We start from the raw sequence: 10,000 nt of genomic DNA, 5'->3' as shown, positions 1-10,000 counted from the left end.
ATATTAAACACATCTTATTAATTTTCTACTCGTTCTTCAAAAGGTTACGTGTGTGTGTGTGTATATATATATATATATATATATATATATATATATATATTATATATATATTATATAATATATATGTATATATATATATTTATATATACAGATATATAGATATATATATTTATGTTAAATATAAATACATATTATCTATCTATCTATCTATCTATCTATCTATATATATATATATATATATATATATTATATATATATATATATATTTATATATACATATATATATTCAAATTAAATATAAATACATATTATCTATCTATCTATTTATCTATCTATCTATCTATATATATATATATTCATATATACATATATATATTCAAATTAAATATAAATACATATTATCTATATATCTATATCTATAAATACATGTTATCTATATATCTATATATCTGTATATACATATATATACATATATATATATATATATATATATATATATATATATATATATATATATATATATATATATATATATATATATATATATATATATATATCAAAATTACCTACTCTATTGTGGTAGAGTAAGGCATGTAGAAAAATTGTAAATCCTTTAAAAATTGAGAGTTAAAGCAGTGCACCCCGGCCTGGATAGTGACTAAGATTTGCGATAATAGATCAAAATTCCAAAAGCACAAGAAATCCAAGTGAAGAGTCTAAGACTCTTACACCTAAGGATGTTACCCACCCAAAGACTTGAGGTGAAAACATTTTTCCTTCCCATTCTGCTTAGTAAGAATAAGACCAATTTAGAGCTGGCATGGGGCATATAGTTTACTTGAATTTATAGAATTACTTATAAGTGATTAAAAAAAAAAAGTTATCTTAGGGTAAAGATTGGATCGTAGTGAGACCAATTTAAAGCTGGCATGGAATATACAATGACATACAATGTACTTAAAATTAGAGAATTACATATAATTGGTAAAAAAAAAAAAAGTATCTTAGGTGAAAGATTGGATCGCTGTATAAAATAGATAGAATAGATTACAGAACCCAGAGGTGCTAAGAGGTAGGGCAGCAATATATTGAAAATGTTGTAAAGATGCCGATAAAGACGAATTGAAAAACAAGGTGAATGAAGATTGCTTTCACGGGCTCTCTGTGAAGGCGTATGAAGAAACTAATGTTGTCAAAGTCTTGCTACAAAGGAGCTGGTCCATATTTATTTAGTTCAAGGCTAGATGTAGCATTATGTTTAATTTGTCTCAAACAGTTTTAATACCTGTAAGTGTATACATACAGTACATAATTATAATACATATATATATATATATATGTATATGTGTGTGTGTGTAATGAAATGGTTATAACTACTTATGAAACTCGGACATTTAAAATTTCAAATGTCTTCAAAAATTTAAAATTTCAAATGTCTTCAAAAATAATATATCTTTATTCCTTTCGGTAAATCCTACATAGTGATATAATTCAGCTATCAATATCCTTCCGTTTTTCACATTATGTTTCCTATCATTGATAACGAAGTTGAAATTATCAGTTTCAATCCTTTAATAACACCGTCATATGAACCAGCTATGAACTGAAAACCGTCCTCTCTCTCTCTCTCTCTCTCTCTCTCTCTCTCTCTCTCTCTCTCTCTCTCTCTCTCTCTCTCTCTCTCTCTCTCTCCAAAACTCAGCTTTCAATGGGGGAGAGAATTTTGATGGTCTATCGTGGAGTCTTATTACCATCTCCTCTGTATCGTGCGTGTTTCATACACGCTCGTACACGGTAACTGTTTTGATTTTTTATCTTATCAATCGCTCTTCCCTTCTCTGTTAAAAGACCATCCTGTGTTTTAATGCTAGCACATACTTTATCATCTTTTAATTTTTGTGACGTTCTTCCTCGGAAGTCGCTGTATATAAAATCGATAATTGTTTTATAAAGTTTAGTATCATTCACCTTGACCTTCAGTTATCTCCTAACGGCTCACTCGCACACCTCCAATAATGTTCTAGAAGATCCATAATAAATCTCTCATTCATCAACTTTATACAATTTTTAGTTTCTCCTCTTCGAAAAAACTTTAGTGTTTCTTCAATCACTCTACACCCCCACAGACAAAAGGCTTCATTCTGGCTTAAAATAAAAACAAATCCTTCTAATCTTTACTTAATATTTGTCTAACTTTTGTGTTGCTCTCTCTCTCTCTCTCTCTCTCTCTCTCTCTCTCTCTCTCTCTCTCTCTCTCTCTCTCTCTCTCTCTCTCTCTATTAATTGATTTGGCCAAATCGAGGAAGATGTATGATTAATCTAACTCCTTACTCTTTGGTGAAATAAACAATTAGCACATCCAATGAGGAATACAATTCCTTGAACATCGTGAGATTTCATATGATATTATGCTATCCTATCGCAAATTAGGTTTGCCTGGGATTCAGTTTCTCAATTGCATCCTATGAAGGGTAGGACATTCGAACTTATCCTATAGGGAATAGAAATTACATGATGATTTTCAAAGGTTATGAAACAAACAAAAATACTGAATGGAACATTCATCAAATGCTGCGTAAGGTTAAATTATAATCATAAAAAAACATAAATAGACATGATTATAAATATCTATTGATTTACACGCATGTGTGTGTATCCATATATATATATTATATATATATATATATATATATATATATATATATATATATATATATATATATATATATATATATATATATATATGTATATATATAATCATCATCATCGTCACCAGCAGCCATTACTAGTCCACCGCAGAACAAAGACCTCAGACACGTCCTTCCACTTATGTCTGTTTACAGTCTTTCTGTGCAAGTCCAAGACTGCAAACTTTCTTAGTTAGTCAATCCATCGTCTTCTCTTTCTTTTCATGCTTCTTTTAAAATCTCTAGGGACCCATTCTGTTATTCTTAATGTCCATATATTATCTGCGATTCTCATATCTCCTGAACCATCTCCACTTCTTTTCCTTAAATGATGTTAGAATATCTCTTTTAGTTTGTTCACGTATCCATGCTGCTCTTTTTCTGTCTCCAGGTGTAATTCCCATCAATATTCTTCCCATAGCTCTTTTCGTTGTAACTAGCATATGTTCTAAGGCTCCAAATTTCTGATGTATAAGTTAATACTGGTAGGGCCATGTCATTAAACAATTGCCTTTATAGAGAAAGTGGCATTTTACATTTCATAATTTCGTTTTGTTTACCAAATGCTCTCCATCTAAAACTTATCCTTTTTCTAATTCATGTCACTATCTGTTATAAGTATGCATATTCATTAACAATCTCTGAAGGTTCATCCATAACTCTTATTTGTTGTCTCTGCATTTTAATTGAACATTATCTTAGTTTTACTTACATTAATTTCCATCCCGCATTTCTGCTTTATTCAAATCGTTTTATCATCTTTTGTAATTCCTCCCATGATTCATTAAACATGACCATGTCATCAGCAAATGTGAGGTTGTTATAGTATTCCCCATTAATATTAATTCCTATATTTTCCAAATCTAAATTCTTAAAAACTTCTAAGGATGCTGGGAATAATTTAGAAGAGATGGGGTCTCCCTATCAAACTCCATTCTCAGTCGGAATTTTCTCATCATCTTGATGTAGTTTTGGGAATGATGTTTTTCCTGCATAGATATCTTCATGTTCTCTTTGAAGGGTTTTCATTACTACTGAAGTTTTGCCAAAATCAAAATCTTTCTTATATATACTGTACATATATTTAATATATATACAAACACACACACACACACACATATATATATATATATATAGATATATATATATATATATATATATATATACATACTTTCATATATCTCGCGCAGCATCATTTCACGTTAGTATATACATATAATTGACATATATACATGAACACACACATTATATATATATATATATATATATATATATATATATATATATATATATTTATATATATATATATATATATATATATATATATACAAATACACACACACACATATATATATATATATATATATATATATATATATATATACAAATACACACATATATATATATATATATAATATTATTCATTCATATATCTCGCTCAGCATCATTGGATTTTAGTCAGTAGTTTAATTTAAGGGTTGTACGTCTCATCAGTTTAGTCTAATCTCTTCCCACGTAGACGTTCAAATTTAAGGGCTAAATATTTTGAAAAGGTTTCACCTCAGACACACACTCACATCAGGAACGCGTCAAACCCGCCCATTCTCATATTCATTTTGATCTTGTATTCAAGCATTTTCCTTCGAGACGTTTACATTCTTCCGTTCTCATCTTTAATTTATTTCAACTTTCTAAGTTTCCTTCTTCTCCTTCCCCCGGACACTTATTAACAGTAATTATTTTTTTCATTTTCACAAAACCAATAATTGGGGAAAAATTATCATACAACCTATAAATTGCGTCTGCCATTATTTTGTTACCTTTCCCTTTTTTATTTACTTTATGCAATATATATATATATATATATATATATATATATATATATATATATATATATATATATATATATAGTTCACTTATATAGTTTCAATCACTTTTCTTTTAATCGTATCCAGAATTTCCACTTTTCGTGAGAGAGTTGGCCTAACAGTCCACTTGGACAACTATAAACACCACTTTGCTTTCCATTGTTTTGTTTATAAGTTAATAACTTATATCATACTTTGTGATTAAATTTTCTCTCATCCTACAATACACATTTAGATATTCGTCAAACTACCAATACTTATACGCTGATTCAATTCTTCCATTAATTGCATAAACATTAACTGGTTCAATATATTTTCTTCCAATCTTGGCTCCAATTTATTCATATTCACTATAAACTTTCTCCCTTTTCAAATCTTTCAAATTCATTCATCACAAATTCAAACAGTTTATCTTCAGTCTTCCTAATCTGCACTTTTATCATCGTTAAACATCAGCCCTTTTAATTATACTCATGACTAAATTTCCTATTCCACATCTTTGCACCTGCAAAAATTGATCTATCGCATCTCCCTACCAAATACAAGTTACGGAGACATTAAAAACCCGTGTCACGGATCCTATTTTAAATCAAAACCAATCTTTCCTTCTCTAACGCACATTACATTCTGATTATAAAAAAAATATGTTTTCAACAGTTAATTTCCAATCACTCTTTCCTACGGTACTAAAGCATGTCGTTTGTAATCCCATCAACTTCAGTTGTTTTTAGTGTTTACATTCTTTAACTATTAAACTGCCCGCATCATGATTTCAATTATCACTTCCATAAGTAATCTCAATCCATCACTAGCCACTTCCACTGTTTTAATCATTAAGATTTTACTCTCTTTTCTCTTTCGCTTGCAACATTTGTTCAAAATAGTCACTCCATCAAACCGAGACCTCTACATCTTCATATTCTATTCCATGATCCCTTACTTACTAACCCATTCCCTTTGCAATCATTTCCTTAAAAAAACTTCTTAGGCCTCAAATTTACCGGTAAAAATCTAACACAGTACCAAGCTGAAAAAAACTCAGTATTTAATTGTGATTAATTTTTTCTCAACACCATTACGATACTAACATAACAATTACTTCATTATATATCAAACCCAAAAAACTTTACATTTGCTTTCTTAAAATCTATTTTTACATTAATATCTCATTCTCATTGAAAAAGTATCGTCCACGACTCATCGCACATAACCTGAGTTTCACAATAATGATACACTTATAAATTTTACGAGCAATCTAATTAGTTACTGGTTCCTACGAGATTACATTTCGACATCAGCTTCACTTAGTGTCATTATAGTCATAACCTACTATAAAATTTTTCTGACGTGGAGAGAGAGAGAGAGAGAGAGAGAGAGAGAGAGAGAGAGAGAGAGAGAGAGAGAGAGAGAATATGGGTCTAATAATAATGGCTTTTCGTCCTTTATTTGAAGCTAAATTATTAAATAACTTAAAAACAATCAAGAATAAGACTGTTTATACAACAAAGTTTTATCCTGAATGACAATTTTATGCGGTAGATTTTACCACCAAAACGATGGCCATATCGCCTATAAGAATCTACAGTGCTATTATATATAAACGCAAATAAACACACATACACACACATTTATATATATATATATATATATATATATATATATATATATATATATATATATATATATATATATATATATATATATATATATATATAGACACAGTATATCCCTTTGATGATGATACCTAAACGTGGTGAAAGGGTATGTATGTGTATCGCCCTGATCAGGAACACTGCACTAGTCAGGGCCATCCATACTAGGTTCGTTTGGTGTGAGCGATCAGACGAAAATTTCCCACTATCAGTAAATCCGCACTGGCCAGCGTAGTGATGAAAACTGGCCAAATCCCAGACATAATTGACATGTCTGAGGCCCTTGTCTTGCAGTGGACAAAAAAAAAGGCTGAATTTGTTGTTGATACACACACACATATATATATATATATATATATATATATATATATATATACTGTATATGTATATATATGTATATATATACATACACACACACACACATATATATATATATATATATACATATACATATATATATATATATATATATATATAAATATATATATATACATACATACATATATACATACATATATATATGCATACATATATATACATATATACATACATATATATACATACATACATATATACGGTGCTAGGACAATGCGGTCCTGGACAATTCGGTCCCGGACAATTCGGTCCTGGACAATTCGGTACCAGGACAATTCGGTACCAGGACAATTCGGTACCAGGCTTGTCATTTTTTAAAATCAGGAAAATATGATATTTTTATATTACATATTATGAACTATATATATTTAATATCAACTCAATACCTAACTACTTAGTTTGGTTATTCACTAGTTCACAAATAACATTTGGTTATTCACTAGTTCACAAATAACATAAACAATCCACCTAACTATTTTATTACTAAACGATTACTTTGGTTATTCCCTTAGTTTGAAAAAAAAATATATAAAGAAAACGACTTTATTAGTTTCTTTATTCCAGACTTTTTAGTCTAGTTTCACCCCATCATTCACAAAATGGAGTCTTGCAACTGCTTACAGTCGGAAAAAGGTAAAAGGAAATTAGTTGAAAAGGAAAACTACGTGTACCAATAACATAAAGAAAATGCAGATGGTACGAAGATATATTGGCGTTGTGAAAGGCGGACTTGCAAAGTATGGCTTCACTCAGATGTTAATTTTCATGCGCTCAAATATATTGGAAAACAAATTCATAGCACAACTGCAGCTGAAGTGAGTGCAAAAGTTGCTACTGCAAATATCAAGGAGGGACAATCGCAAGTCAAATATCTTCTCGTTCAATTCTAACAGAAGAACTAGGAAATTTAAATGACTGCGCACTTACTGATATAACGAAACTAGCTCATATTAGTCGAAATATGAGACGATGGAGAAATATAATCAAGCAGAAAGAATGCAGTTCCTTAAAGCAATCGCTTATAATATTAAAGTTTAAATTTTTTAAATACTTTTAACGACAAGAAATGTATAGTTTTTACTATTCTATTTTTATATACATACTTTTAACATAAAAAAATGTAAGGTTTTTACTGTATCATTTTTTATATAATAAAGAAATTTTTTTATTTTAATTTATCGCACAAACAAGGATAAATCAATTGGACTTTTTTGATATCTATACTAACAAAAGCAAAAATTTTCTTTTTAAAAGTAATGCTTAGAACTGATAGGAATTTTAGAAACGATAAAAACTGGAAAAATACTGTTTTTCCATATCATAAGAATTAATTGGTACCGAATTGTCCTGGTACCGAATTGTCCGGGACCGAATTGTCCGGACACCCATATATACATACATACATACATATATACATACATATATATATATATATATACATACATACACACATATATACATACATATATATATGTGTGTATATAGATAGATAGATAGACAGACATTGTGTGTGTGAGTGAGTTCGTATACACATAATAATCACTGGAGAGAGAGCATAACCCAAGCCTCACAATTTTACCTTTTTTCCTTTCAGGATGATCAATTTTATTTCCACTTGAAGGTTTTTCCCAAGAAAGACACATCAAAGGACCAGGACCAACGAAGGAAGAGAGGGGACGACGGAAGGAAGGAAAGAAAAGTCTAAGGAGGAAGAAGAGAGAGAGAGAGAGAGAGAGAGAGAGAGAGAGAGAGAGAGAGAGAGAGAGAGAGAGAGAGAGAGAGCGGCATTCCATTCTGGAATATAAAAGAAACTTGGCATTTACTGGCAAGATAAAGCGTGAATTTGGGTTGAGAGAGAGAGAGAGAGAGAGAGAGAGAGAGAGAGAGAGAGAGAGAGAGAGAGAGAGAGAGAGATATTCGGTGCTGAACCTGTTAACGAATTGTTTTCTTACTCAGAAGCATGATTATTTCTTTAAATATATAAATCTTATATTTTCTTATAATTATCATTTATAGATTGAGTACACGCCTTCCTCTTTATATATAACTAGCCCAATGATTTCCGGGTGTAGGATTAAAAAGCAATGCTAGTATATGCAACTGATTGATTCTTAAAGTTTTCTTTGTGATGACTCATTCTGAACCACATGTATTAACTACTAGCTACTCTTATCGGCCAATATTCCATTTGTGGAAACTGCAACAGTGAAGAGGAAACATTTCCTATGTTAATGTTGCGATGATATTTGTAACGAAGACAGCCTAACTTTCTTCTCACTGCAACACAATCTTAGTTTCATTCTTCCATTTCAGAGCACCACAGTAATTACATTTTTGTGTCATCAAGCCAATTTGTACTTTCTCTTGTTTCATACCGATGCCTTGTGTCATAGGTGAAGGTACCAAGAGGCCGTTGTTTTGCATAAAATGGGCGTGCTCTAACTTCTGCACGCCTGACTCTATCAATACGGCGATTATTCTCTTCTTCCTGTGTTTGTTGGTTTTACTGAGCAACCATTCTCTGTTTGTTACTCTGAAGTCTACTTATTCTTTTATTTCCTTTCCCTGATTTCCTAGTGCTACAATTCTTTGTTGATTATTTTCAAAGCGAGAATATCTTTGGTCTTCGTCTTCTTCTTCACACGTAGCTGCCATTCTGTTGGCATTGATGTTCCTTCTAATTGAATTTTTAAAATGGTGAGGGTTCTGCCCGGCCGCCATATTTCTCTTAAGGAGCACTTAGATATTTAAGTTCACCTCCATTGTCTTTCTCGGAAATTTTTATAAAGAACACACTTTTTGATTTTACATAAAATCGCATATATTTGAGGTTTAATGTGGTTGGGGTTCTGCTTACCATAGCTCACTTGAGGGGGTACTTAAGAGATTCGTGACCACTTCCATTAACTTCCTCTGAATATTTTACATAGGAATACACTTTTAGGGTTTATGTAGACTCCCTAACCTCTCTCTCTACAGGGACGAAACACAGATATATTGCCTTCTCTCTGGTAACAGTTCATTTTCCTTTTGCCTACAGATACACTGAATAGTCCGGCCTATTCTTCACAATTTCTCCTCTGTCATACACTTGACAGCAATGATATTACCAAACAATTCTTCTTCGCTCAGAGGGTTCTACTACTACACTTTAATTTTTCAGCGGCTACTTTCTTCTTGGGAAGGGTAGAAGAGACTCTTTAGTTATGGTAAGCAGCTCTTCTAGGAGAAGGACACTCCAAAGTCAAACCATTGTTTTCTAGTCTTGGATAGTGCCAAAGTCTCTGTACCATGGCATTTCACTGCCTTGGGGTGGAGTTCTCTTGCTTGAAGGTACACCCGGCCACACAATTCTATCTTATTTCTCTTCCTCTTGTTTTTTAAAGCCTTTACAAGTTATATATTTAAGATTTATTTT

At 31.0% G+C, this 10,000-nt stretch overlaps 1 protein-coding gene across 4 annotated transcripts in view; it reads right to left on the bottom strand.

Annotated features, from left to right (window-relative positions):
- LOC137641481 (Kv channel-interacting protein 4-like) overlaps positions 1-10,000 on the bottom strand; it is an 852,695-nt gene that overhangs the window by 385,577 nt on the left and 457,118 nt on the right. The window lies entirely within an intron of this gene.

The sequence above is a fragment of the Palaemon carinicauda genome, chromosome 5 (genome assembly GCF_036898095.1).
Source record: "Palaemon carinicauda isolate YSFRI2023 chromosome 5, ASM3689809v2, whole genome shotgun sequence".
NCBI classification, from domain to species: Eukaryota; Metazoa; Arthropoda; class Malacostraca; order Decapoda; family Palaemonidae; genus Palaemon; species Palaemon carinicauda.
The sequence above is the reverse complement of the archived record's forward strand: the minus strand, read 5'-3'. Positions and strand labels throughout refer to the sequence as shown.